The 27,929-nt window shown below is 37.7% G+C and overlaps 1 protein-coding gene and 1 long non-coding RNA gene across 9 annotated transcripts in view; both read left to right on the top strand.

Moving 5' to 3' along the window:
- MECOM (MDS1 and EVI1 complex locus) overlaps positions 1-27,929 on the top strand; it is a 552,947-nt gene that overhangs the window by 139,125 nt on the left and 385,893 nt on the right. The gene's annotated exons all lie outside the window — the stretch shown is intronic.
- LOC140622274 (uncharacterized) lies at positions 37-15,850 on the top strand. The gene is made up of 2 exons (XR_012022041.1): positions 37-78; positions 15,344-15,850. It is a non-coding gene; the product is annotated as an uncharacterized lncRNA (long non-coding RNA).

Genomic DNA, 27,929 nt, shown 5'->3' with positions numbered 1-27,929 from the left:
ATAATGACATTTTATGCTTGAAAACATTATGTGTTTACCAGAGTGCTTTTGTATCAATGACCTGGCTTGGGTCTCAAGGTAAGATTCATCTTAGCATTGTTAGATAGCCTCCACCCCCTTTTTATAAAATTGAATCTTAGAGAGGTTGTTGTTCAAAGAAGTGGTGGACCCAGGATCAGAACTCAGACCTCCTAGTGCCCATTTCACTGTACTTGGAAGGCCAAGGAAGAGGAGGTTGGGAAGAGTACAGGGTTGGGGAGATGAGTTTATTGGTCTGAACACTTGTGTTTGCCAAAGACAGAAATTGAATTTCAATTTGCTTAAAGAAAAATAAAGGCAGAGATTTTGCTGGAGGAGGTAACTGAGAAGTTGAGGGCAGGTGTTAAACCAGGGATTCAACAATGTCATTGTGGCTCAGACTCTTTCCATCTCTCTTTTGTTTTCCTCCATGTTGGCTTCATTCTCAGTTTGTCTCCATTCTTATTGTGATTCCAGGAAGCTCTCTGCTCGTGTAACAAGAAAAGCTCTTTTTTCCCAACTGTTCCCCATAAACAGTCCGAATGCAGACTTTGGCCTGGCTTGGGCCTGGTGCCTGACCTCAAACCAGCCTCCACTGCAGCCAAGGGATGAAATGATCCTATTGGCTAGGCCTGGGTTATGTGCTCTCTTTTGGAGCCTGGTGTGAAAGAGTATGGAGCCCGCCTCACCTGAGCAACAGGCCTGTGAGTGGGAGAGAGAAACAGCAGTTATTCCTGGAAAGTCAGAGAATGAATGCTGAGCTGTCAAAAATCATGAGTGTCTACTTCAAGGAGCAGCAGAAAAAAAATGGTCAGAGTAGTTTTCCCAATCCAAGGAGCCTTGGGCATTTTTCAAACTGATTCAGCAGGTGTCTGTTGGGGCAAGAAGCCATGCTGGTTTTCCCCACCTTCCTCCATCTTTCCTTAGGATGGGCTCTTCATAAAAGTGGAGTCTGCCAAAAGCCAGGCACTAAGCTGAGTGTTTCACTTGGTATCACAACCATACTGTTTTCTGTGTAGAACTAGTTTGTATTCCTGATGTTGGAGAGCAGTGATTCACCAGTTAATTTGGTTGCAACTACACATAGTGTGCTTTTGCACACAGTTTGGTGTGTTTAGATGGTTTCCATTCTTCCTGTGGTTCTACGTCAGAGTTCATGCGGCTTTGACATATACCACATTCAGTGTCTCAAGGGTTAAGTGATTGAGGTCCTCACAAATCAGTAGCACATTATCAGTTTCCTCGTCTATAAAATGAAGGGCTGGATGAGATACATTCTAAGATTTAACCAGAGTCTAGTGTAATATGAGTCTATGATTTTAAAATTCAGGGTAGGGGCACCTGATGGCTCAGTGGTTGAACGTCTGCCTTCAGCTCAGGGCGTGATCCTGGAGTCCTGGGATCGAGTCCTACATTGGGCTCCCTACAGGAGACTGCTTCTCTCTCTGTGGGTCTCTCATGAATAAATAAATAAAATCTTTAAAAAAAATTCAGGCTAGATCATAGCAGCTGTTTTGAAACTAGACAAACATTTTTCTATTTTTCTTTTTAAGATGAGTCTTAATTCTACCCTGAGAGAAGTGTTTGTATTTATTAAAAATATTTTTTTTAAATTAATTGGAGAAAGGAAACAGAAAAAAAGTCAAGATTTTGTCATTCTGGTTGTCAAGTTTAAGATGGAGCCATTCCTCACGTTGCTATGAGGATGTCTATAAAATGTGAAGCTGGCAAGGGAAAAAAAAACAGTAGAGAGTAAAATATATAGTACATATGTATCTATATATCCAGGGATTTGAATTTATGGGGCCAGGTTGCTATTTCAACGTGGTGACCAGACTCAACAATGAATCCAGTTTGCCAGAATTGGAGGTTAGGTCCAGAATCCCAGGATAAATGCTTCTAAGTTTTATTTTTAAAAGCATTTTCTTGGAGCTGCTTTTGGATAACCGACATCCTATTGTTCCTCTCCTCACCCCCTCAAGAATCTAGGTTCCTTGTAATTAAATTGGAGGGCACCATGGTTTCACTTGTCAGATATTTTCTTATCATAATTTTAACTAAATAGCTATGCATGATTTGATATGTCTTCTTTCTTTCTTGGAATGTAAACTCCTTGAAGACAAGGACTATTTCTGTGTTTTTCACTGTTGAATCCCTAGTACCTGGCACAGAGCCTGACTGAATCCACGGATAGAAATCCTTGGGCTCACATTGGGCTCTCATTGTTTTGGGAATGTCTTTATGAGAAACAGTTTCCATCACTAGTGGCTTAGGTGTTCTTCTACTATAATGTCTTGAAAAGAGCAGTAACTCTAGATTTTTCTTTCTTTTTTCTTTTTTTGTCTAACATATTTTTGAAAAACTTTGGAGTTCAGAAAGTATTTTAGGTTGATTGGAAGAGAGAGAAAGAGTTTATTTGTATAAGCCTTAAAGGACAGTCCCTTCCCTCTATAACTGTCCTGGGACAAATTAGCAAAATCTTTTTTTTCTCTTCCCGGCATAACTGAAAATGTCTACATGCTTAGGTGTATACACCTACATGCTTAGGTGCATACAAAATTCAGAGAGACAATCTACCTAAAAGTAGTAGCAAAATTAGTATGCTCGGGTGCATCCATTGTCTTATAAATGAAACTAAAGGTTCACGAACTCAATTATTGGTAATTTCTAGGTGAAATGCAACATCTGGGCAAGATTTCTGAGCTCTATTTCCTCACTATGCCAAATAGCTCATCTGGAAATAGTCGGCCAAGATTTAAGAGGTGATAGTGGTCCCTTTACTCATTCAGTCCTTGGTCTCCCTGGAGCTTCCTGCCAGGGCAATGATGAGTGATAATTACTTCTGGGTTTTTGTAGCATGGTCCATGGTATTTTAGGTGTTTGCTTTGACCACTAACTGATTTCATCTAGAATATTATCAATGATGACAATTACTTTCAACTGACTTTGAGTTGATTGGTGACCTGAAGAGAAACTTCCTATTGCCTATTCTATGAAGCATATAACTTTCTACCATCCATATAGACCCTTTTCATTTACCTACATATTGCAGTATTTATTGTCTGTTGTTGCTTAGATTTAAAAGAAAATTCAGGTTATGATTTCAAATCCTTTATCTGATCAAAAGCAACTAACGTCCAGATCTCTTTTGTGAGCCTATTCTTAAAGAATTGACCTAAGGAAAACCTTGATTTTCTAGGAAGATACTCTTATCTACCTGACTTTGGAAATACAGATAACAATGTTGCACACTCTTATGGTACACGGGTGATGGAAGAGGACTTGTGGCATAATGATTAAGAGCTTGGTTCTGGAATCAGACAAACCTGGGCTGGATTCCCTGGGCCTCCTGCTTATGGTTCTGACACTGAGGGTAAAGATCTCTAAAAGCCATAGATCTCTGAGCCAAGAGAACGTGTGCTGAGCACTGGGCTAAGCTCACATAGGAAATGGTCCATAGATGTTAACCTTAAAAAACAATCGACTTCAATTGCTGGAAATGTATAGACTACAAGATCTTGCAAAGGAGGTGACAGGAATCAAGTATACTATTCATTAGTGTAAAAATCAGATATGACCCATGTAGAAGGAAAAAAGAGTTGTATCTGAAACAGATTACTTTTAAAATGATACTCCTTTAGCGTTTGTTGAGGGTCAAAGTAATGTCGCATGAAGAGTGTCTATGTATATTCTGTAAAATAGTGGTAGGAGAAGCCCAAAATCTTTTTCAGAGTTTCTTAAACTATAGTCCACAGAAAGCCCTTTTCTTGGATAATAAGAACTATATCCAGCCCATTTTTTTTCTTTTCACCTTGTTTTTTAAGAAGCTGAACACTAAATTCAGTGCTCAAATGGTAGTAGCTGGTAGTAAGTTTGTTTGTGGATTTTTTTTTTTTTGTTCTTCTCCGTGAATTCTGGACTTAAACATGAATAGTTTCATTGTTGATATGTGTTTTATCTTGAGATGCCTACATTCTTTTGGGAAGAAGGAAGTTAAATTATTTAAGAGATACCTCCTAGAGTTTGTCTATAATATTTCAGCTTTTCTTTTTTTTTTTTTTCTCAAGCAGATACCCAAATTGGCATTTGAAAAATGCTTTGAACTCTTCCAGCGGAAAAATACTATGTAATGTTAATATGATATATTTATTTTCACAAGTACAAGTAAAGCTTGTAAGACACTCTTACAAAGAAGGTTCCTTCTTCAGTATATGGTGGAATGAAAGACTTCTATGATATTTATTACTTTGTGATATTTCAGTTTTTTCTAACTCTAAGCTATTGGGCTTAAATTATTAGGCCAATATATACAAAGGATTTTATCTAAAAATGATAGCTTGTTTGAATATGGAAGAGAGTGCCTCTTTACATAACTATATTCTCATTTGGAGTATGAACTTACCAAAGGACCCAGGAGGCAGAGCTGTGTGGTTAAAAAAAAAAAATCTCATGTTTCAGAGTCAAACAAACTGAGGTTCATATCCCAGCTCACCTGCTAAATAAGTTAGCCTGAACTTTCTCTTCTATAAAATGGTGATGCTAATATTTACTTTATAAGGCTGTACCGAATATCTACTTTGTATCAATCAGTGATGACTGTTATTTGCCTAAGCTGCCAGCCCTGTGGGAGTTGGCCAGCTCCTAGCTGCTCAGAAACATGGGTAGACATATGGGGGGAGCGAGTTGGATTGTTACATGACCTAATATTGTTTCTCAGGGTCTGGCCTAAAGGCAAAAACTCCTAGCAGATCCTTCTTTCTTTTTCTTTCCACTCGAAGGCCCATAGAAAAGCCACCATCATGGTGGGATGAAGGTGAGGTTGGCTCTTCTGGGTAGGAACTTTACTCAAGCTTCCTTCTGTCATGCTCAGAAGATAACTGCTCACCTAGTTGTGCGATATGGGTGGAGCTGCTGTGGACAGTCCTGTTCTCGGTTTTTAAGGACAGAATTATTCACCACTGTTTGTGTTGGGATTTGAATTTTTTTGATTGCTTACCAGAGAGATAGCAAATTACATGCCTTATTTTCATTTATTTTCTGAGTTGAATTGTATAGTGTGGAAAAGTTGATTTAAGAGTATACTGGCTCTCAGATATTTTAAAGGGATTGCTTTAAAGGATGATGTATATGGGGCACCAAAGTAATGTTCAAGCCCCTGCTGTATTGTCTTGTTCATTCACTCATTCATTGGGCCTTTGTTGCCTGTTGGGTGTTGTACAAGGTGCTGGGGAGAGAAGAATGAGGGCAGCACCCGGTCCTATTCCACACATGGTATAGCTTCACAATCAAATCTAGCATTGTTTGATTTATTATTAATTTTTAATTATTTTTTAAAGATTTAATTTATTTATGTGTAAGAGAGAGAGAGTGAGCAAGAGAACATGAGCAGGGTGAGGGGCAGAGGAAAAAGCTGACTCCCCAGTGAGCAGGGAGCCCGATGTGGGGCCGATCCCAGGACTCAAGGACCATGACCTGAGCTGAAGGCAGACGCCCAACCAACTGAGCCATCAGGTGCCCCAAACCTAGCATTTTTTTATATTAAAAATTATCTTGCTTTGGATCCAGACCTGAATGAGAGGAAAGATTTTGGCACCCTAGTAGGCTCCAGTGGTCACTGCGGGCACAACTGGTTCTCTAATCCTCCTGATCATCTTGTAGTGGGCACTGAGGGTTCTGGTTCACTTTGCACCCTCGAAGTCTCTGCTTTCACATGTTCACGTGCTCTGGACTCCTTGCACGCCAGACTTTCATCGCTGCCCCGTCCCCAACCATCCACCACTGAGAAAGACAGAATCAGCTTGGCAAACTAAGTTATTCTGTAAAATGATATCTTTCCTTTGACTCTCTGCTTAAAAATTATAGAGTTTTCGGTTGTGTTTGTGTCTCTCTTCCCATTGGGAAAAGTTGCATTTTATGAAATCTTGTGGTAAGATTCCTTACACTTGAATTAGACAGCTTCTTGTGAGTGCGCTAGGAATTTGGGAGTTCACTTAAACACTGAACTTTTGCACACTTAAGGTGTGTACTAGATTACCGACATGGTTTCCTTATGACCCTCTCAGCTCTTTTCCCTCTAAAATTAGATTTTCTTGTTTGGGTTAGTGAAGCATGTGGTTGCAGACCCTCATAGAGCTATTGTGAAATATTAGGTCTGTATTTCCGGAGGCGTTAGCCACTGGCTGTAACCCAATTCTGACGGGAGAGCGGGTTGTGCGTATGACTGACATTACAAATGCAATGAAAGTAAAACAACCTCTTGAAAAGAGGGCAGGCAGTTATTTCTCAGCGGTGAGAAGACATTGCAGGTGTGCCTGATGTTTTTAAAGCTCTTGATTATTGATCTTGTCTTAAGACTTACAAATAGAACCATTAATGTGTCAGTGTGACCCCGATAACAGATGATTATTGTCCATCTTTAAACTGTACTTAGCACTAAAATGTATATGTAATGCACACAAAAAGGCCAGCTTTATCACAATTCCTCAAGGTTTTATTAAGGAAAGAATTCATTCTTTCATTCATTTCCCCTTTGGCCCTCCTCCCTCGCCCTCCTCCTCCCCCATCCCACATTTATTCCCCCTGCGAATTGATAGAAATTCCTACTAGACATTCCAGCCACTAGCTGGCAGACATAACAAACACAAAATTTACAGCTCTACAAATGAAAATATCTTAGAATACAACTTTTTTAACCTTCGGTAACTACCGCCTTCTGAACTATGTAGCTCATCACAGTGAGTGAAACACGTTAAAGTAGTGTAACACCTAGGGATTTTAGTTCAATTTCACTGTAACCTCAATTTTACTACCGTAAGTCAAGTTTGTCGTCAGAGAGCTCCATATTACATTTGATGGGCAGATTCATCTGCCTTTACTCTGTGCATGCGGTCGATGCATGAGCAGCAAGGCAGTAATACATCTTTATTTAAGCCAAGTCTTGGATTCAGTCCCAAATGACATAATCTCTCGTAAGCTGGGAAATCTGGTCTAGACCACAGAGTGTTATGGGGCGCACACCTGTTCAGAAGATCGTAGGCAAAGGATAGTTAACAGCATTTCATTGTCATCTGGGGGGAACAAAATAAGTCACTCTTGCCAGAAGTTGGACCTGGGCCTAAAGCTACTTGACATTTTTATATAACAAATTAGAATATTCAATAGGATTATTGCAAGGAATCTATTTTAAAGGCAGTATTGAAGCACCATTTTTTTTTTTTTTTTTTTGCGCAAGACTACTTACTCTCTGTGCCCAGCCACAGTTAGGAGGGATTAGGTGGAGAAACTAAGGCAGGTGATTCAGCTATGGTTTGTAGTATTTCAGACTCCTGGTTACAGAATCTTTGAAAATGGAGATGACCATGAAGGAGGAAGTGTAGAGGAAGAGCTAGGATGCTGTGGGGAAAGAATTGATAAGACTCAGCAATTTCACCACGTTTGTCCATTCATTCATTGGCTCTTCCATTTTCTGCTCCTTTATCCATGCATCAGATATTAATAAGTGCCCACTATGTTCTAGGTACTGTGGCAGACACTTTGGACAAAGCACTCCACAAGCCACGGTTCCTCACTGCAGGGAAGTAGGTAGGGCTGAGGAGACCTCTCAAGCATAAAAATTTGGGGTCAAGAGAATGGTGTTTCCTCTTTCCAAAATGGGAGAGTTGGGAGGAAGATCCTAGAAACAACTTGTTCTTAGACTTACCATATTGGTGTTGACATGATGCCACAGATGCCTCTCACAGAGATGAGGAAGCAAAGATGTAAAGAGTAAGAACGAAACCTAAGAAATTCAGAGTGACCCACTGGTGGCAAGAAATGGAAACTCTAGGACCAGGTGAGACTCTTGGGAGAGTGACCAAGCAAGTAGGCCTGAGAGTAGCTCGGGCACGTAGGTTGTGGCAGAGTAGTGTCAATGACATGGGAGGAGTTAGAGACGAGAGGAGGCCAATTTCTACAAAACAGTGTTGGTCTAAAAAACCAATTATGACAAAGTTGTTGGAAATACAACTGGATCTTACTTCTACAAGGTCTACATTTGGGGAGTAGGCCTGTCGAACAGAATGCAGCTCACTGCGCTCAAAGGAGAACAGGACAGAGACCTGGCACAGGAGAAGTCTTGATAATGTGGGAAGAACCAGCCAGCGCCCAAGCCAACTCTATGAATGATCTGCGGAGTGCTGTTGTGTGTCCCGGGGGGAATTGGAAGACTCCGAGGAGTGCTTTCCAGAGAAAAAAGTGCTTCCATTTATGGGTTGGAAGATAGGAGCCTAAGATAAAAAGAATGTAGGTTCTTCAGGAAAGAGGGCTGAAGAGGCGAAATGAAAAAAAGTTGTTAATCTAGTTAGTACCCGTCTGGTACTAGATGCCAAACTCATTAAGAACACTAGCAAAAAACAAAACAAAACAAAACAAAAAAAACCTGTTTACTTCTAAATAAGCCCAGACTAGGTGGGGGAGATTTTGGCTCTAGCTTGGCCTTGGCCTTGCCACCAGTGTGCAGTGAGAGCTAATTATGTGAAATAATTTAACCACATCGGGCCACAGTCTTCCTGTTTATGAAATATAGAGTTCGATGGCTGCTCACTAAGGCTGGAGCCTGAAAAACTATTGAATTACTGTTGAAATTCAAAAATGCCCAGGTCTGATCGTTTGGCATAAAAGTCTGACGTGATACCTTAAGTCTCTTACATTAAAATGAACCTAAAGAGCATCGTGCTTGAGAAAAGTTTGCTGCTTGATCCTAACCCGAAAGCATTTCCAAAATGACTGGAAAGAAAAAAAAATCAGGTTATAGCTACTAGTTAAAATCTGCTTGTTATCTTTGAAACGGGTCTCTGTTTTAACTGGGGTCCCTTTCCTAATTCTTGAATTTGTTTTTCTTGATTGAGTGGCAAAGGGTGACTACCGCCTTCCTGCTGAAGGTTTTTCCCAACCCTTTTGCCACGTCTGCCCTCGGGGGATTCCAGATAACGAGCAGCACCAAGTTGGTCTCTACATGTGGCCCCCTGTCCCTGCACTGCGCTTAGCAGATTGGGTGAAAATGTGTCCGCAGAGATTAGATATTCCAGTGACCACAGTGCATTTTTCTGCTCTGAAAGCTATCTCCCAAATCAGCCCTCTACCTCTGGTTTATCAGGAGGAGAGTACAGACAGATAACATCCTTGTGAGGTGACCCTGACCTTTGTCAACCTTTGTTAAGGCTTCATCTGAAGTCAGGCCTAATGTTTGTAAACAGGATGTAATTAAGGCTGGGAACTGACAGGGTCTGACATTAAGACAATGCAGAGCTGGCAGGGAATGGTCTGTCAGATGTCAGCTCGCATTGTGTTCTAAGTGCCTTCATAATAATTAGTGTCCTCTGTCTGAAGGAAGTTCACTCAACCTGGATTAATCTGTCACAGCGTGGAGGCCATCCTTGGGAGGGCAAGTGTTTCCTCTGATAAACCTTAGAACAAGTATGAGAAAAAAAAGCAAAGGGGCTCAAAAGAAAACTGTGAAAGTCAAGACTGCTGGTGACAGGTGCTGCCTGAAAATTAGGAACAGGAAGTAGGAAAAAAAAAAAGAAAAGAAAAAATGCTCCCCCTCCACATTCCAAGCGTGAAGTGCCTGTGCTCAGGATCGGCCTGGGCCTCCTGGTCTGGATGCAGGAGTAGCTGCAGGAAGATGAGTGTTCAGAAATGTGCGTAAACACATTGTTTGGCTTTTGCCCTTCACCAGCTCCGTGCACGTGTGGGAGATGGCCCACAGCCTGTGAGGGGATTTGGGCTTCGCATGCAATCGATCCGAAGAGGCTGACTCTGCTTTCTCATAGTAGAAGGAATTTGTTGAGCATCTTCTGCGGTTGGGATGGTATAGACCGAGTCCAGACACGTTGCTGTACCCCGGCTTCCCGACCTTCTCATGGGGCGCCTGAGCCCAAGGCCCACAGGCTGCAATGCAAACAAACATTTGCCCACCAGGGTTCATAGCAGCCTTATGAACAGCTGCTAAGAGGTGGAAACAACCTAAGTGCCCATCAGCAGGGGAATGAGTAAACAAAATGTGGTCTATCCGTAGTGTGGACTGTTCTATCATTCAGCTTGAAAAAAGAAGGAAATTCTGATACACGCACATTAGGCTAAGTGAAAAGAGCCAGACACCCAAGGACAAGTTATGGACGATCCCACTGATACGAAGACTAGGTAAATACGTAGAGACAAAGTAGACTAACAGTTGCCGGGGGTTAGGGAAGGAAGGAAATGGGAGCTGCTATTTAAGGAGTACAGAGTTTCAGTTTGGGATATTGAAGAAATTCTGGACATGGGTTTAGTGATGGGTGCACAAGTCTGTGTGTGTAGATTGGACACTTAAGATTGGTTAAATGGGAAATTTGATCTTATGGGTATTTTACCACTATATATATATATATGTATATATATACATATATATATATATGAAATATATAAGAATATATTTCAAGAATATATATATTCTTAAATATATATATTTAAGAAAGCAGTTCTGAATATATATATAAAATATATATATTCTTAAAATATTTTAAGAAATATTTTAAGAAATTTTAAGAAATATATATATATATTTTAAGAAATATATATATATTTTAAGAAAGCAGTTCTGGAAAAATAGATTTTTCAAGCTGGATGAGGCTTCAGGGCTTCCCTACTTCAATCATCACATCAGAGAAGTGACAGGACCCAGAATCATGCCAGGAATTGGTGGTGGATCCTGCTTCTGGATGGGCCATTCACTTTTGAATACCAAATTCTATTCTTACATAGGTGACCCTTTGCCACTCAGCCTTTTGGGAGAAGATAAAGCCCTGAGGCATATTAGTAGCAGTTCTTTTTTTTTTTTTTAAGATTTTATTTATTTATGAGAGACACAGAGAGTGAGGCAGAGACACAGGCAGAGGGAAAAGCAGGCTCCATTCAGGGAGCCTGATGAGGAACTTGATCCCAGGACCCTGGGATCACAACCTGAGCCAAAGGCAGACTGCTCAACCACTGAGCAACCCGGGCGTCCCTAGTAACATTTCTCTTTGGCATTTATCTGAGCGTAGAATTTAGTGACTATTTGTATTTGTTTTGTGACTTTTAAAGGGCTCTATTTGTATAAGACTCATAGGTTTCTTTCAGCTCCATAACTTGATATTTCCTTGTCTGTATACAGGCAGGATGACTTATAGGTTCAAGTTCATTTTGTCACTAAAAATAAGACTATACCTTCACTAAGTCATTAAGTTTTTTGCTGGGTTCAGCAATAGTTTTAAAAGTTTTCTGATTATCAATGAGAAATAAAAGAAGCCATATAATAGTTCCTAGGAGAAGAAGGGTCAGAAAGGAATATTATATCAAGGAGGCAACAAGTTTGAATATATACTTTAGGAAAGTTCCTATCTTAGGAAAAAATAATTTAATTTTATGACTTTTTTTAGTTGCCTGGCTTTCTTAAATTGGAAGATGGTGTACTCATATGAATAGTTTCCCCTCAGGTCACCAAATTTATTTATAGAAATGACACATGTGGTGATGAATGTAAGGTGAAATGTGTGCGTGGGCGTGTGTGTTCTTTTGCTCATTAATACTCTGAGAAAAATTTTTAGGAACTTAAACTTTAGAAAATAATTCTCTATCCTTTTTTTTTCAACCCCCTCTTCTATTAATGTGAATCTACTATTAAATTCTTCTTTGGGCTGTTCATCGATTCTCTGTGACCCACTTCACCCTCATGTCAGGTTTTACTGAGATTAAATTAATGTCATAGACACAGTGTTCAAGTGTAAAACTGGGAGAAAATGGGGGAATATTCAAGAAAAAAATTCTGGGATTGTCTTCTCCAGGTCCTCACGCTGTATTTGGCAAGGTGTACAGAGGACTGAATGGGGAGGGACCTTCTTAAATTAGCACCCGTATCATATCACCAGTATCCAACTGTCATTTACTGAACACCTACTATGTTCATTTACTGAACACCTACTATATTATTTCAAATATTCTTTTGCAACTGTTTCTTAAAAGATTTACTTTCTTCTCCCTGGATCGAACTGAAACTTAGAAGACCAAATAGCTTAACCATGGTTACTTACTAAGAAACAGTAGAGTTGGGATTTAAACTAAAATTGGATTCTACTTTTTCCATAGTAGTAGGCCCTTTATTCTTGGTTATAAATGAAGAGAAAAGTAAAAGAAAATAGAACTTCTCTTTATAGAGAAGAACTTCTCTTTTCCTTCCCTACTCCTTACTCAGAGCAGACATCTTAATGTGGGGAAGTTAATTTAGGGCTCAAGTAATGAATCTCTAGTAGGAGGGAGGGCTGTCTATGGAGATTGGCATGGAGGCCAGTAGGCCAGCCTCCCCCAGCCCGATGTCAACAGTGCTTTCAAAGACAAGATAAAGACTATTAGATAAAGCTAGCAAAATAAGTTAATTTTTCATTACCTTGAATTCAGTTACCCATTTACCTACATGTGTTTGTAGGTTATATCTTTTTAAAATCTCTATAATCCACGTATATTTATTTAATTTTTATTATTTAGGTGTAGTTGATATTCAATGCTATATAAGTTTCAGTGCACAATATAGTGGTTAAAGTAATTTTATATATTATACAATACTCACCACTATATGTGTAGTTACCATCTATAGTTTACCTCTTAATCTCTTCCACCAATTTTGCTCATCTCCTGCTTTCCTCCATTCTGACAATCAACAGTTTGGTTTTTGTATTTATAAGTCTGTTTTTGTTTGTTTGTTCATTGTAGATTCCACATACAAGTGAAGGCATGTGGTATTTGTCTTTCTCGCTGCCTTACTTCATTTAGCATAATATCCTCTAGGTCCATCCATATTGTTGCAAATGGCAAGATCTCAAACATTTTTTTTATGACTAAGTAATATTCCAGTGTGTGTACACCACACTTCTTCATCCATTCATCTATCTATGGACACTTATGTTGCTGCCATAGCTTGGCTATTGTTAATAATGCTGCAGTGTACATCACGGTGCATATATCTTTTTGAATTTGTGTTTTTGCTTTCTTTGGGTAAATACCCAGTAGTGGAATTATCAGATCATATGGTATTTCTATTTTTAATTTTCTAAGAAGCCTCCATACTGTCTTTCACACCTATTACATCAATTTACATTCCTACCAGAAGTGTATGAGTGTTCCCTTTTTACCACATCCTTGCCAACACTTATTTCTTGATTTTTTTGATTTTACCCATTCTGGTTGGTGTGAGGTGATATTTTATTGTGGTTTTGGTTTCCATTTGGTGATTAGCAATGTTGAGCATCTTTTCATGTATCTGTTGTCCATCTCTATATCATCTTTGGAAAAAATGTCTGTTCAGGTCCTCTGCCCAGTTTTTAGGCGGATTGTTTGTTTTTTGGTGTTGAGTTGTTTACATAGTTTGGATATTAATGCCTTATCAAATATATCATTTGCAAATATCCTTTCCTATTTGGTAGATTGCCTTTTCGTTTTGTTGATGGTTTCTGTACTGTGCAAAAGCTTTTATTTTGGTGTTGTCCTGATGGTTTAATTTTGCTTTTGTTTCTTATGCCCAAGGAGTCATATCTGTAAATATGTTGCTAAGGGCAATGTCCAAGAGATTACTACCTATGTTTTCCTTTAGAAGTTTCTGGTTTCAGGCTTCATATTTAAGTCTATAGTTCATTTGAGTTTATTTTTTGTGTTTGGTATAAGAAAGTGGTTCAGTTTCATCTTTTTGCATGTCTGTCCAGTTTTCTCAGCCCATTTCTTGAAAAGACTGTCTTTTGCCTATTTTTTTTTATTCTGTCTCCTTTGTTTTATATTAGTTAACCATATAAGTGTGGCTTTATTTCTGGACTGTCTATCTAGTGCTTTTGACCTACGTGTCGATTTTTGTGCCAGGACTATACTGTGTCATTTACTACAGCGTCGTTGTGTATCTTGAAAGCTGGAATTGTGGTATCTCTGGCTTTGTTCTCCTTTCTCAAGATTGCTTTGGCTATTCAAGATCTTTTGTGGTTCCATACAAATTTAGGATTATTTGTTCTAGTTCTATGCAAAATGCTTTTGGCATTTGGTAAGATTGCATTGAATCTGTAAGTTTCTTTGGATAGCATGGACATTTTAACAATAATAATTTTTCCACTCCATGAGCATAATGTATCTTCTATTTCTTTGTATGGGCTTCAATTTTTTTTTCATCATTGTCTTATATTTTTCAGAGCACAGTTCTTTCACTTCCTTGGTTAAATTTATTCTTAGGTATTTTATTATTTTTGGCATAATTGTAAATGGAATTTTTTTAAAAAATTCTTTTTCTACTACTTTATTATTAATGTATAGAAATACTACCAATTTCTAGGTATTAATTTCACATCCTGCAACTTTATTGAATTCATTTACCACTTCCATTGGTTTTTTGATGGAGTCTTTAGAGTTTTCTATGTGTAGTATCATGTCATCTACAAATAGTGACAGTTTTACTTCCTTCTTACCAATATTTATTTATATTTTTTGTCTGATTGCCATGGCTAGGATTTCTAGCATTATGGAATCTTTGTCTTGTTCCTGATCTTAAAAGTTAAACTTTTAGTTTTTTGCCATTGAATTTGATGTTAGCTGTGGGTTTGTCACATATAGCCTTTATCGTGTTGAGGTATGTTTCCTTTGAACACACTTTGTTGAGAATTTTTATCATGAACGAGTGTTGAAATTTGTCAAATGTTTTTTCCTGCATCTGTTGAGATGACAATATAATTTATATCACTCATTTTGTAAGACTGATATATCATGTTGATTGATTTGCAGCTATTGAACTATCCTTGCATCTCTGGAATAAATCCCACTTGATCATGGTGAATAATCCTTTTAATGTATTGTTGAATTCAGTTTACTAACATCTTAGTGAAGATTTTTGCATCTGTGTCCACCAAGGATATTGGCTTATAGTTTACTCTGTAGATTATGTATCAAACATTATTATTAGTTTAGTAGAAAGAGAAGTTTGCTTTAGTGGCTGGCAAGGGGACAGATCTTTTCAGAAGCACCATTTGAGCTGAGTCATAAACCATTTTGTACAGGATGATTAGCTCTAATGTTTACCCAATACATAGGGTAAATATTCGATTGGCAGTTTGTATCAGAGGTGAGGCACATTATTTATATAATCCAGACAAAAAAGAGGTACGTATTTCTAATGATTAGTAAACAGAGCATTATTTTCTCTTTGACAAAAGTCTAGACTTAAATATGGCTTGAGACCCATGAGGGACAGTGAAGTGGAAACACATGCAAATTTTAAAAACAAATGCCTTTTCCACCTCTATAGGTTGGAAGAAGAGGGAGAAGAAAAGAGGCTGGAGTGTGGTCCACATACGCAGTGTCCACAGTTAGAGATATATGAACAAGCCGAAGACCAGTAACCTCATTTAACCTAGGGAATCTTCTTAACTAAATACAGTATTGTCCTTCCAGGAGTATCCTCTGCCCCCTGGAAGGTAGCTGTCATTTGTGGCTACTAGATGAAAGCAGAAAAGACAGAGAAGCATCTTACAGAATTAACTTTGATGCCCTAAACATATTTTTTTGGCACCTAAATATATAACCCCTGGCAAGAAAAAAAACCCAAACAAACCAAAAACCAAAAAACAAAGCAGAGCATTTAAGCAAGGCTTTTTTAAGATAGGTAAATCATTTTCTTTTTAAATGAAATTCAGTTTGACTGCATGAAATATGAACAGTAATTAAATGCACAGTCTGTGGGCCTTCCATACTTTAAAGCACTTTCTTAAAAAAAAAAAAAAAAAAAGAGTACTCACCTCAGACAGGCCAATTACCCAAGAATGATGAAGTCAAGAGGAAAGTCGCTAAATTTCTTTACTTGAGTGATCACAACCCCAGCCCGTGATTAGTCCCCATGGCACCAGCGGGGATGTGGCAGGGACACTCACATTGGAAGACTTCAAATAGTCATTTCCTTGGTTAAAATAAAATCTGACTGCACTAAATAGACAGTTTTTAATCTCACTTGGACATCTGAAGATTTCTCAAGCTGTTGTTGGCTGTGGCAGAAACAAATTTTTCTGCTTTGTTGATTAAACCAGTGGTCTCCACCATTGCTTATCGGTCTGCAACGAGCTGTTCTTTTTAATTAAAAGTGAGCCACCACGAGAGAGCAATTAACAGCTAGTAATTACTGTGCTCTTCAGAACGGCAACATTTTGCCTTTCATTCCAATTATATAATGGACAAGTGGCTTTTTGATCTTCAAATTAGTGAGCTCTTGTCCCCCTTGTTTGGAGACAGAATTGGCAGGTTAATGATGGCCTGTGGGGGCACTCTTTCCTCTGACTGATGGGAAGTGAGAAACACTGGGAAAGAAGGCAGCGAGAGGTTTTCAAGAACTGCAGTTCCACCTTTGTGATAAAGACGGAGGAAGACCCCTTATTTTTAGGAGGTTATGATGAAGAGGAAAACTAGGCTTACATGGAGCCTACAAAGAGCATCATGGGACTCTCCTTCTTCTTCTCCTCCAGCAAATGGTGACCATGTTTTAAAACATGGAAAAGTGGAATTAGACTGTGATGCTTTGGAAGGCCTTTGGTAAAGTGTGACTATAACATTTTGGCAAAAAATATTTACCCTAAGGTTAGAGAAAGATTTGGACTTTATTTAAACCTGTTTTAACTACTATGAGAATTTTAGGGTATCATATCCTTTTGAAACAATGGAATCTTATCTTAATGGATAATTTATTGCTAGATCTGTTATAAACGCTGAGGTTATAAATAGAGGAAGTTGGATGTTATTGTTTTCCTGTGTCTAATCTCTGCTTTTCATTTAACAGTAAAGAGGGAGCTCTACTATATTACAGAACACTCACGACCCAATTGTTTCCCACACCCCTACCTTTTGGGCACAGCCTCCTTTTTGGAGCAGTCATTTGTTGCAGATGCAAAAATGTAGGTGAAATCAGCCAGCTATGCTTCTGTGTCTTATTTATGTGCTCATGTTAAGAAAAGGACAGCTATGATAATTCGGTGGCCAGAAATCACTATATGGGGCTGGTTGGTGATGAGGACAATTTTCTTGGCTATGGACTGAAAACAAATGGTGCAGTAAGAAAGGTATTTGAACTTATGAGTGTGGAATCTGGCTTATGAGCTCTTTTCAATGATGTAACATGAAAAGAGCATGCAATAGAATTATAGTATGTGCACATAATAGCCATGACCTAATCTTTCAAGACATTTGACAGGCTTTTCTTAATGAGGAATATAGCAATTAGCCAAATAGGAAAAATAATTATCCTCATATATATGTTTAAATCCCATCATAAGGACATCTTCATTAAACATTGGCTGAAATAAATTTTGGTTGCTTGATTTTAGCACCCTCATGGGGATAGAGCCCCAGTTGAAGTGAATATAACATAGCAAAGTTGAATCTCTCCCCACCCAAATACCAAGGCTGAGCAACCTTTCCAATTCAAGTGAGCTACTGTCACCTTTTCCCAGAAAAGGACATTATTGAGCCATCTTGAGCAGGGTGTGCCTTTTGATCCATTTTCAGGGAGGATTGTAAGCCTAAGCCTGTTGGTAACTTGTGGGATTCATTTTTAGGATGGCTAGACATGAGTACAGGTTCAACATATAGCTTTAAACAGATTTTTACATATTGAAACAATTGATACTATTACAAGAACGATATTCACCACCATGCCTCATTAGCACCTTGGCCTACGTTACAGCACTACTAGATGATGTTTTGAAATCACACATTTCTTCTTGCCAATAAAAATACCATATACTTTGCTCATGAACTAAAGTTCTGGATCCAGATGGAAAAAATAAGCTTAGGTGTGTCCCTTTTCTCTTAACTGCTAAAGGTTTTAAAGAAATATTCCACATAATAATCATTTTGCATTTATTATTAGGGTTTGCATTCCTTGTGAAGGATGGGATATTGAGTTTGAGATGTGTACATCTGTTAAAATGGAAATTTTGATTGATATAAGTTAAACTTCTTGGAGAGAAATGCATCAGAAGGGCAAAGACGTTTAGGAGAGAAAGTGAAGGTCCCTTTCTCCTTGTAACCTGAGAAGAAAGATTTCTGGACTTTTTCAAAATGGAAGACTTTTCTGGCTCAAATTGTTGCATCAAATAGGGGTAATGTTGTCATTTTGATCACTGTAGGTTTTGAATCCTCTATTTAGCATATGTATCTTGTAACTTTCCAAATCCTGAATATAAATTTATTTTTTCTGTTGATTATGATTTATGCAGTGCTAGTTATCACAGAATCTATCATACTATTACCCTTTTCTTTGTCTAAGCCTTTGGAAATTGAAGGGATAAACCTAGATCTTCTCCGTGTTTTTTTTTTTTTTTTTAAGATTTTATCCATTTATTCATGAGAGACATGGAGAGGCAGAGACACGGGCAGAGGGAAAAGCAGGCTCCATTCAGGGAGCCCAATGTGGGACTCGATCCTGGAACCCCAGTATCATGCCCTGAGCCAAAGGCAGATGCTCAACCACTAAGCCACCCAGGTGTCTCCTTCTCCATGTTTCTAAGAGAGTATATGGTATTCATGGAAAGAATATGGGTCTCAGACTGTAGTTTTATCATTTCTCAGTTCTGTGAACATGGGCAAATTATTTACCATCTCTAAATCTGAGTTCCCTCATTTTAAAATGATATATTGGTACTGACCCTACAATGTTGTTGTGAAGATGAAAAACATAACGTAAGATAACATAACATAATATAACATAATGTATACATAAAGTGGCCAATGAATTTCCTGGCACATAATAAGTACTCAAATCATGGTAGCTATTATTGTTAGTGTTCTCAATTCACTTAGTTTGCAGTATCTTTTTTTTTTTTTTAATATGACATTTGAGCCAGGAAAAAAATATTTGGGAAAGTCAGTCAGTCAGTCAATAGTAGGCATTGATAAGCCAATATTTGAATGTAAGCTTTATATTCTTATAAGAATCTTAAAATATTGCTGAAGGAAGTAGATTTCTCTAATATTTCCAAGAACATACTTGTGACTATCCAAAATTAGATGATTATCCTTTGCTTTTCTCCCTCCTATAATGATTTTGAACTTTAAAGCCATTTTCACCATTGGAAAATTAAGCTCCATTTTTAAGAAGTGTTTGATGATCATCTTTATCTTTGTGGCAAAGTGGAAATACTGGATTAGGAGTCTTGAGGTCACCACTCTCTTGATTGTTGAGCAACCCTGAGAAAATCACTTAATTTCTGCATCACAGATGCTTCATGTGTAAAAGGGTATTTCAGGGCGTTCTGCTTGTAAGCAACAGAAACTGGCTCTGGCCAACTTAGGTAAAAGAAAAGTTCTTGGAATGGTGTAGGAGCACATAGTATTGAGGGAGGGCTGGAAAACCAGGCTTGGAAATGGGGGCATAGTCAAGGTGATTCCAAGGGGGTTGGAGAATTTTGATAGGTCTTGTGGCAGAAAAAATCTGGTCTGGATTTTACTGCTGAAATGAAAGTCTTTAAATATTTCTAGTGTCTTTGATCCTCTCCTCAAGATTCAAATTCTCAGAAAGGACCCTAAAGATTGGCTTAACTTGGCTAACATGCCAACTTGTAAGAAGGGGATAGACTTTTGATTCAAATTCTATGCCTATGTCCAGTGGGAAAGGGGTAAATGCTCAAAAGGAAATCAGAGCACTCTGGGAAAGAGAAGTAGATCCTGGGCTGTAAGAAAACAAAAGATGTTAACTACACTGAGGATCATAATTGATGCTACTTTTCCTATAATTTGTGAATGTTTCATTACATAATATAGGTGGTTATGCTAAATATCTCATGCACTGGGTACTATTATCGCTACGTTATTCCTTGTGGGTTTTGTTCAATGTAAACAGTTCATACAAACTAGAATTTGTTAAGTGGCTGACCCAGGAATTGTATTATGTAGTTACTTCTGGACAGCATTGCATCCTTCAGTATAATTATACATTAAAACAAAAAAAAAACAAAAAAAAAAAACCAAAACCAACTTGGGCAACCCTGGTGGCTCAGCGGTTTAGCGCCACCTTCAGCCCAGGGCATGATCCCGGAGAGCTGGGATGGAGTCCCACGTCAGGCTCCCTGCATGGAGCCTGCTTCTCCCTCTGCCTGTCTCTGCCTCTCTCTCTCTCTCTGGGTCTCTCATGAATAAATAAATAAAATCTTAAAACAAAACAAAACAAAACAAAAACAAAAACCAACTTGAGTATAATTATGGAAAACAACTTTGCTAATTGAAATCTTGCATTCATTCTCTATTTGAGGATGAGAAAAACTCCAGATAACCTTAATAAGAGCTAAGGTATCCATCAAAAACGAACAAATTCTTTGTTAGATTTAATTTTTTTATTTTTATTTTTTCAGTTTTTATTTTAATTCCAGTTAGTTCATATACACTATTATATATGTTTCAGGTGTACAATCTGGTGATTCAATAATTCATTCATCACCCAGTGCTCATTGGGACAAGTGCACTCCTTAATCCCCATCACCTTTGTTAGATTTTAAACAATGACTCTTGGCAAATGATTAGCCTGGTCATCAGAATCTTGCCAATGGCATAAGGGGGGATGTTTTTATGTTGGTTTTGAAAAAAAAATTATTTATTTATTCATGAGAGACACGGACTGAGAGAGAGAGGCAGAGACAGAGGGAGAAGCAGGCTGCTTGCAGGGAGCCGGATGTGGGACTCGATCCCGGATCCCAGGATCAGGACCTGAGTCGAAGGCAGGCGCTCAACCGCTGAGCCACCCAGGCATCCATCATGTTGTTAATAATAGACTCGCTTCTTGAACCAGATACAGTAATAGGAATTTGCAGAAATGACACTTAAAGTATTTTATTTGCAATGTCCAAATGAGTATTCCAGAGTTCAGTAAAAACATGGTCTTCAATAAGATTTTTTTTTTTTAATTAGTGAGGATAAAAAATTAAGTAGAACATCATTGTATCTTGAGTATAAAATGCTTTCGGTAATTTATAAGGAAATTCAGTAGCCATGTTTTTCATATTTTTAATTTTTTAAAATTTAGATGTTTCTTTTCTGGTCTTTAGCCCTAGTGGTATAATAAAATACAAATGAGATACAGGAAATAGGAAGTCTGTTAGTGTTCATTACATTATACAGAGTCAGACAGAGTGGAATGATTAATATGCTTGACTGAACCCAGGCATGTATATTCAAACTCTAAGCAAACCTCCAGATTACTCAGTTATTATTGGAAATTTGAGAATAACACTTTTGAATGAGTGCTTTTATTGAATCAGCAGGGGCTTAATTGTGTAGGTACTTTAACATAGGCCCTAACAGAAAGAGAAATAAGTTATATTCCTGAGGATTCCATGGACAAATGCATTGATTTTGTAAAAGTCTGGAAAATGACCACATTCAACTTAATTTCTGCTTCAATTAAGAACAAATTGATTTTCCTTGAACTATTAGAACTTGTCTTTAGTACCAATGGGACTCTACTATTTTAACAACTGTTGTGATGTGTAAGTGGAAGAGATTAGTTCATATAATCAGATTTAGGCCTAGTGTTTTATAAGCAATATGTTATATAATCTTGTTTTATGCTATATGTTGACTTTTGGTTAGGTGAATAACTAAACCTAATATCCACTAAACTAAAACTACTTCTGTATTTGATGGATTACGTTGGATTTTGAAGGCCTTCTTTAAAATTATATATTTGCTTATTAATTGAATCCTTATAAAGACACATTTATGTGGAAATATAAAAATTTCAGCACATTTTTTTGCCTGGTGATAAGGCAAAATAGAATAATACGTGTTAACTGTATAGAGAATATTAAAAATATTAGAAAAGAAAATGTCACCCATAATCATGACACTAAGAAACAAATACCATTATTATTTTGAAGTATCTAAAATTCTAATTTTGAATTTTCTCTCTCTCTATATTTTTAAAATATAGTTTTTTAAAACATATGATCAGATATCTGTATGCCTTATTGAGAAACTGAATAACTAATAAATGATTGAAAAATTTATTTTTATTTTTTTTAAGATTTTATTTATTTATTCATGAGAGAGAGAGAGAGAGAGAGAGAGGCAGAGACACAGGCAGAGGGAGAAACAGGATCCATTCAGGGAGCCCGATGAAGGACTTGATCCCTGGACTCCAGCATCACACCCTGGGCCTAAGGCAGGCGTTAAACCACTGAGCCACCCAGGGATCCCCTGACTGAAAAATTTAAAAGGACATCATCCTTAGGAAAGGTAGAGGGGTGTGTATACCCATTAGATAGCCTAATCCACTGCTATCATGGAATACATGGCCAGATGTTATCATTAACTTTTTGTGAGTGTGCTTTATCCACTTTTATTTCGCTTTCAGCTATGTCTTCAAACAGCTTCCATTGATGGGCTTCAATGATCTAATAAGTAGGCTCTTTTTTTTTTTTTTTTTTTTAAGTAGGCTCTTCCTAATATTTTTATTCAGTTCTTTAAAGCCTTGTTCCTTTACCTACTGTCTAATTATTAAATATGACTTTAAAAACTATAAAATGTAAATGATTGAATGCAGTTGTCTGATCTGGAAATTCCACTCTGTTCCCATTATTGACTGTAAAGCAAAGTTTGTAATTTTAACAAGATGTATTTGTCTTTTCTGGAAATAATTCATGGAACTAGAAAATCATAAGGTAGAGAACTTTAGAAAATGTTACTGAACTCTATATTTTACCCACTTTTCGTCTACTGGCTACCTTTTACAAAACACATGTTATAATTTTTTCTTTTCCTTTTTTTAAGATGTTATTTATTTATTCATGAGAGACACACAGAGAGAGGCAGAGACACAGGCAGAGGAAGAAGCAGGCTCCATGCAAGGACCCCGATGTGGGACTTGATCCTGGAACCTCAGGATCACGCCCTGAGCCAAAGGCAGATGCTCCACCACTGAGCCAACCAGGTGCCCCTAATTTTTTATTTTCCTAAAAAAGTCTACGGTTTGTATTGTAACCTCCTTCCATGAAAAGAAAAAAAGACTTTTAGTATATTTTAGAATATCCTTTTGATCTCTTTAATGCCCTAGCCATTGACTCCCATCTCCCTCACTGTTTTCTAGAATTTTAGTTGTAGTTTCTTTTGAAACTATCAATACTTCAGATATTTCATCCCGTTTTACTGACTTATTTGCTCACTGTTGTTCCTTACATTCCTTTTCTTTTATTCCTCCTAGATTGAAATATATAGCTTAATATCTCTTTTAGCAACAATTCACAAATAGTTAACTTCTGTAGTCCTTGTAAGTCTAGAATATCTTCCTTTTGCCCTTTTTCTTGATTGATGGTTTGACTGGATATGGAATTCTGGTTCAGTTATTTTTCCTTGGCACTTTGAGGATATTCCTCCATTGTTTTTTTAGCAGCTCTGGTTGTTGAGGAGACAATTCTGTCGTCTTGATTATTCTCTTTTGTGGGTAATCTTGTCTTTTCCTCTCTGAAGTTTTTAAGATTTGTCTCTTTAACCTTGATTTTATGAAGGTTTTCACTACAGTGTTGCTGGGTTTGGATCCTTCTTTTTTGATCATGTTTATGACTCTTCCAGGTCTTTCTTTCTCTCTCTATTTATTTACTTTTTATTCTGGAAAACTTTCAGCCATGACTTCTTCAATGTCTCTCTTCTACTCTCTTTCTAGTTTATATACACATACATCTAAATATACATATTTATATATTCATATATATATATTCTCACATCTCTCCTCTTTATTTCAATTTCTTTATCTCTTGACATTCTGTGAGATTTATTCAGTTCCATTTTTAAGTTAACTAATTTTCTCTTCAGCTCAATAGTTTTCTTTGTATCAGATATTTTGGATTTTTTATTTCATATTTTTACATTTCAAGATTTCCAGTTGGGTTCTTTTTCATAACTATCATTGTTTCATAACTCTACATTGTTTCATTGTTGTTAGTACTCCTTTTCCTCCTTGAGAATTTTAACCATCATTATTCACAAGTTCTTTTCAGATTACTGAGTTATTTCTATTTTTCAGTTTTTCTTTCTATTGATTTTATTGATTGTCTTTTACAGTGCAGATTCTCTTTTGTGACTTTATTTTTTTAAGAGCTTATCTCATATGGGAATTTTCTACAACACATTCTTTCCTGTATGGCAAGTCAGCAGTTGCCTCAGTTGTACTGGGTCTTGTGATAATGTAGTTAAAACAATTTTGCCCTTTGTTCAGAGACTGGGAATGAGGTTATAACTTTGACTACATATGGAGTGCTTGGTTCATTGTGGGGCATATTTAGGCCCTTTCTTATATGAACAGTGAAACATAATCCCCACTGTTTTTTTTTTTTTTTTTGGCCATAACCCAGAAAAAGGCCCTTTATTGTTATAGATTAACTTTTCTTTCATGGGCCATGGAAAACTTTCTTTCTTGCTTTTGAACAGAATTATACTTTCAAATGTTTTAAAAAGAGTTATCTGTTATTTTTCATTGAATAGGGGCACTTTTGACATGTGCTCACACTGCCATTCTTGTCTGTTATCTTTTATAGAATTTAAATTGTATTTAAATTTTATTTTGGATAGACATTTTCCACAAAGGTAAAATATGTTTTTACAATTTTTAAAAAATTATTTCAGGGTATGATATGTTCACATTACATTTAACTGAAATGAAAAAAAAAATTGGAAACATTGGGATGAATTGTGTAATTTGTCACCCTGAACTTCAGACTTCCTTATTAGAGTCAACATTCATGAAGAAGAATCAATAGAGAGAACATTCATATCTAAGGAATAGAAAATAAAGGGTAGACTCAGTTGAAGTGTGAAGGGGTTTTTAAAAATCTAGAGAAGATAAAACGCAAAATGGTAACTTCTCCTTTTCAGATGATTTATCAGTCATAATTCAAATATTTCTGAAGTCATGAACAGAATATATGGGGAACCTTGGCTTAAGACACAAAACCACACCAAACCAAACCAAACCTCTCTTTTGGCCTTTTTTCAGTAAATAGTGAATTAGTTACTAGAGCCTACATGTGGTATTTTTGTGCTCATTCACTCAACAAACACACTGGCCTCATATGAGTTGAAGCTGCACTTTATTTAGACATAGTGGAGAGCTAATGGAATGTCTGAAATGTGAAGCGATACCATCAGAATTACGCTTTAGGATGTTTAATTTGGCAGAGGTATGCAAGATGAATTGTAACAGAGAAAAACTGAAGATTTGGAGAGTTGGTCAGTGGGCAATGGCAAAAGAAACTCTGGGAATAAATGGTAAGGGCCTGGACTAGGTCATGGTGATGGGAATAGAAAGAATGGCTGATTCTGAGAAGAATCAGCAGGACTTGGTTGCTAACCGTATGTGGGAAGTAGGGAGGGAGGAGAAATCAAATATGAATTGGTAGATAGGGAGAATAATGCTGCCATGAAAGAAATGGCAAAGTCAGACTGCAAGGGGTTAAGGAGATAAAAATTCTGACCATTTTTGACATATGAATGTATAGACTCCTTTGTCAGGAGGGAACACTGGCAGTAAAAAGGACAGAAATAAGGTAATAGTTCTAATGAAAAGGGGACCAAAAATCTTTCTTAAAGTTTATGCATGATTAGCTGTTTTATGGAATATAGTCTATCTTAAGTGGATTCCAAAGAAAATTTTTCAGCAATCATCACAGTTACCTATACATAAGTATTCATTATTATATGTTTAAAAAAAATGGAATCAAGAAAATGCCATTATTTTCCTCCTGATTGTCACATGATTTGGATTTCCTACTGAAGTTCAACCCAAAGTCAGCTTGGGATCTTAGGAATGAACCAAGACATGTAAATGGGTCAGTCCAGCCATGTTCCAGGGAAGGCTTTCTGATGGAGATGGAATTAGATACTGAATGAAAGAATTTGGAGTCATTGCAGGGTTATCTCCAGCGTGAGGGGAAATGGCCAGTCAGGAAGGGCACCTGGCACAAGAAGCCAGAGCAGCAGCTTGCTGATAACCCTCAGAAGAGCAGCGTTCTCTTTAAGGAAGTAACTGAATCGGCTTCCTGCAAAAACATGTTAATTTGACAATTCACTTGATCTCAAATGAAGTGTGGATAATGGCGGAACTAAAAAAAATGAGACGGTTTTAGCAAATTTGAGGAAATCCCTTTTTTTTTTTAGGTTACAAACACTACAAATGTTTTATAACTCAAGTCCTCAGCCAAGGGATAATAATAATTTCCATATGCATGTCTGGTTCTAACATGGGAATATATTTCCAAAGACGGGTGTGGTGTCTCTCTTCAAGGGAATCTTTAAGTCTCACAGAGGCAGCTGCCTATCTGCCGAATTCCAGTTGACTCCTGTCAGGCTCAGCAGATGTCTGGTGTGTTTTTAGTGGTGAGGTGTTCTGCTGTTGACCATGGCAGCATTTTCTTTGCTCTTTATTTTTCCCATAACCACTGTGCTTTATCTTGCTTGAAAAGGCCCTGGTATAAGAATTGCTTCTCCAAGGGAATAGATTTGCATGTCCCTGTATGCTTCTCACGCTCATGGCTTACAACTGTAGGCAACTCCTTTTCTGGCTGCGTCATTGTGCTTACTCTGTGCCAGGCACTGTTCTCACCAAATGCCACATCAAGTTTACGATGCGCTCCTATTGTTGTCTCAGAGGCTCAAAGAAGGGTCCAGAGTTGCTGCAAGTTCCAGGCTTGAAAGTGGCTGGCCACCAGTCGTTGTCACTGTGCCTTGCTGCCTCCTATAAGTACAACCTGGTTGACGATTTTGAAATCTGAAGAGCTTTTGGGATAATTGGTTCATAGTTTCTGACTGTTGAGAGCAATATCCAAACTACCCATAGATTCAGGATCAGGCCACTTGGCTTCATTTGGGAAGCCATAGAAAGAATGAATATCGGAAATATGATGGACATAACCTCGTTTCTTCGTCTTTCATGAGTACTTCTTTCATAGTGGCGCTTCTTTGTAATTGAAAAGCTATTTCCACTCAAGGAACAATTAACCTCTTAAAAAATATGGTGTCTTCTCTCTAATTCCTAAAAGAACAGGGCATTGGTTGGCACTAAAAAGATATCCATATAAAATAAAGACTAATTATGGCTCAGAATATTTTAAAGTGCTGTGTTTAGAAACAGTTACAAAGAAATAAAGACTTAAGTGAATATTATATTTACATTCAAATTTCCCATTCCATTGAACTATCTGCCCCTTCATCCTTGCCCCCCCCCCATACATTTATAGTCTGTTGTGATGAGATTCTACTTTTTTCACCACCCAGGCTTATCAGAGCTATAAACCGGTCACATAATTCACAGAAGCTTAAAGATACGTGGAGAACTTGGATAGGGTCCAGAGGAGAGCAATGAAAATGATTAACGGGTTGGAAAACAGCACTGATGAAAAAAGATGAATGGAATCAGGATTACTGGTATTGAGAAGGTTTAGAGGTGACTTAAGATCTGTCCTAAACTGTATGAAGGACTATGAAGAGAAGCATGGTGACCAGGTGTCTTCCAAATCCATCTCCCGGGGTGGGGGTGGGGGGCAGTGACTCAACTACAATGGGAAAGATCTAATCAAATGCGAGTTTCAAATGGGCTTCTCTTCTCCATCCTCACTGTGGCCATCTGTCAACTCTCTTCCATTCTTTCTGTCATTGACATTGATTTTTATTTGTATTTTTAAAAAGATTTTATTTATTTATTCATGAGAGACACACAGAGAGAGGCAGGGACACAGGCAGAGGGAGAAGCAGGCTCCCAGGAGGGAGCTGATGTGAGACTCGATCCCAGGACCCCAGGATCTCGCCCTGAGCTGAAGGCAGACGCTCAACCACTGAGCCAACCAGGCGTCCCCATCAATATTTAATGA

The sequence above is a fragment of the Canis lupus genome, chromosome 31 (assembly GCF_048164855.1).
Source record: "Canis lupus baileyi chromosome 31, mCanLup2.hap1, whole genome shotgun sequence".
NCBI classification, from domain to species: domain Eukaryota; kingdom Metazoa; phylum Chordata; class Mammalia; order Carnivora; family Canidae; genus Canis; species Canis lupus.
This window is presented reverse-complemented; position numbering and strand designations above follow the sequence as displayed.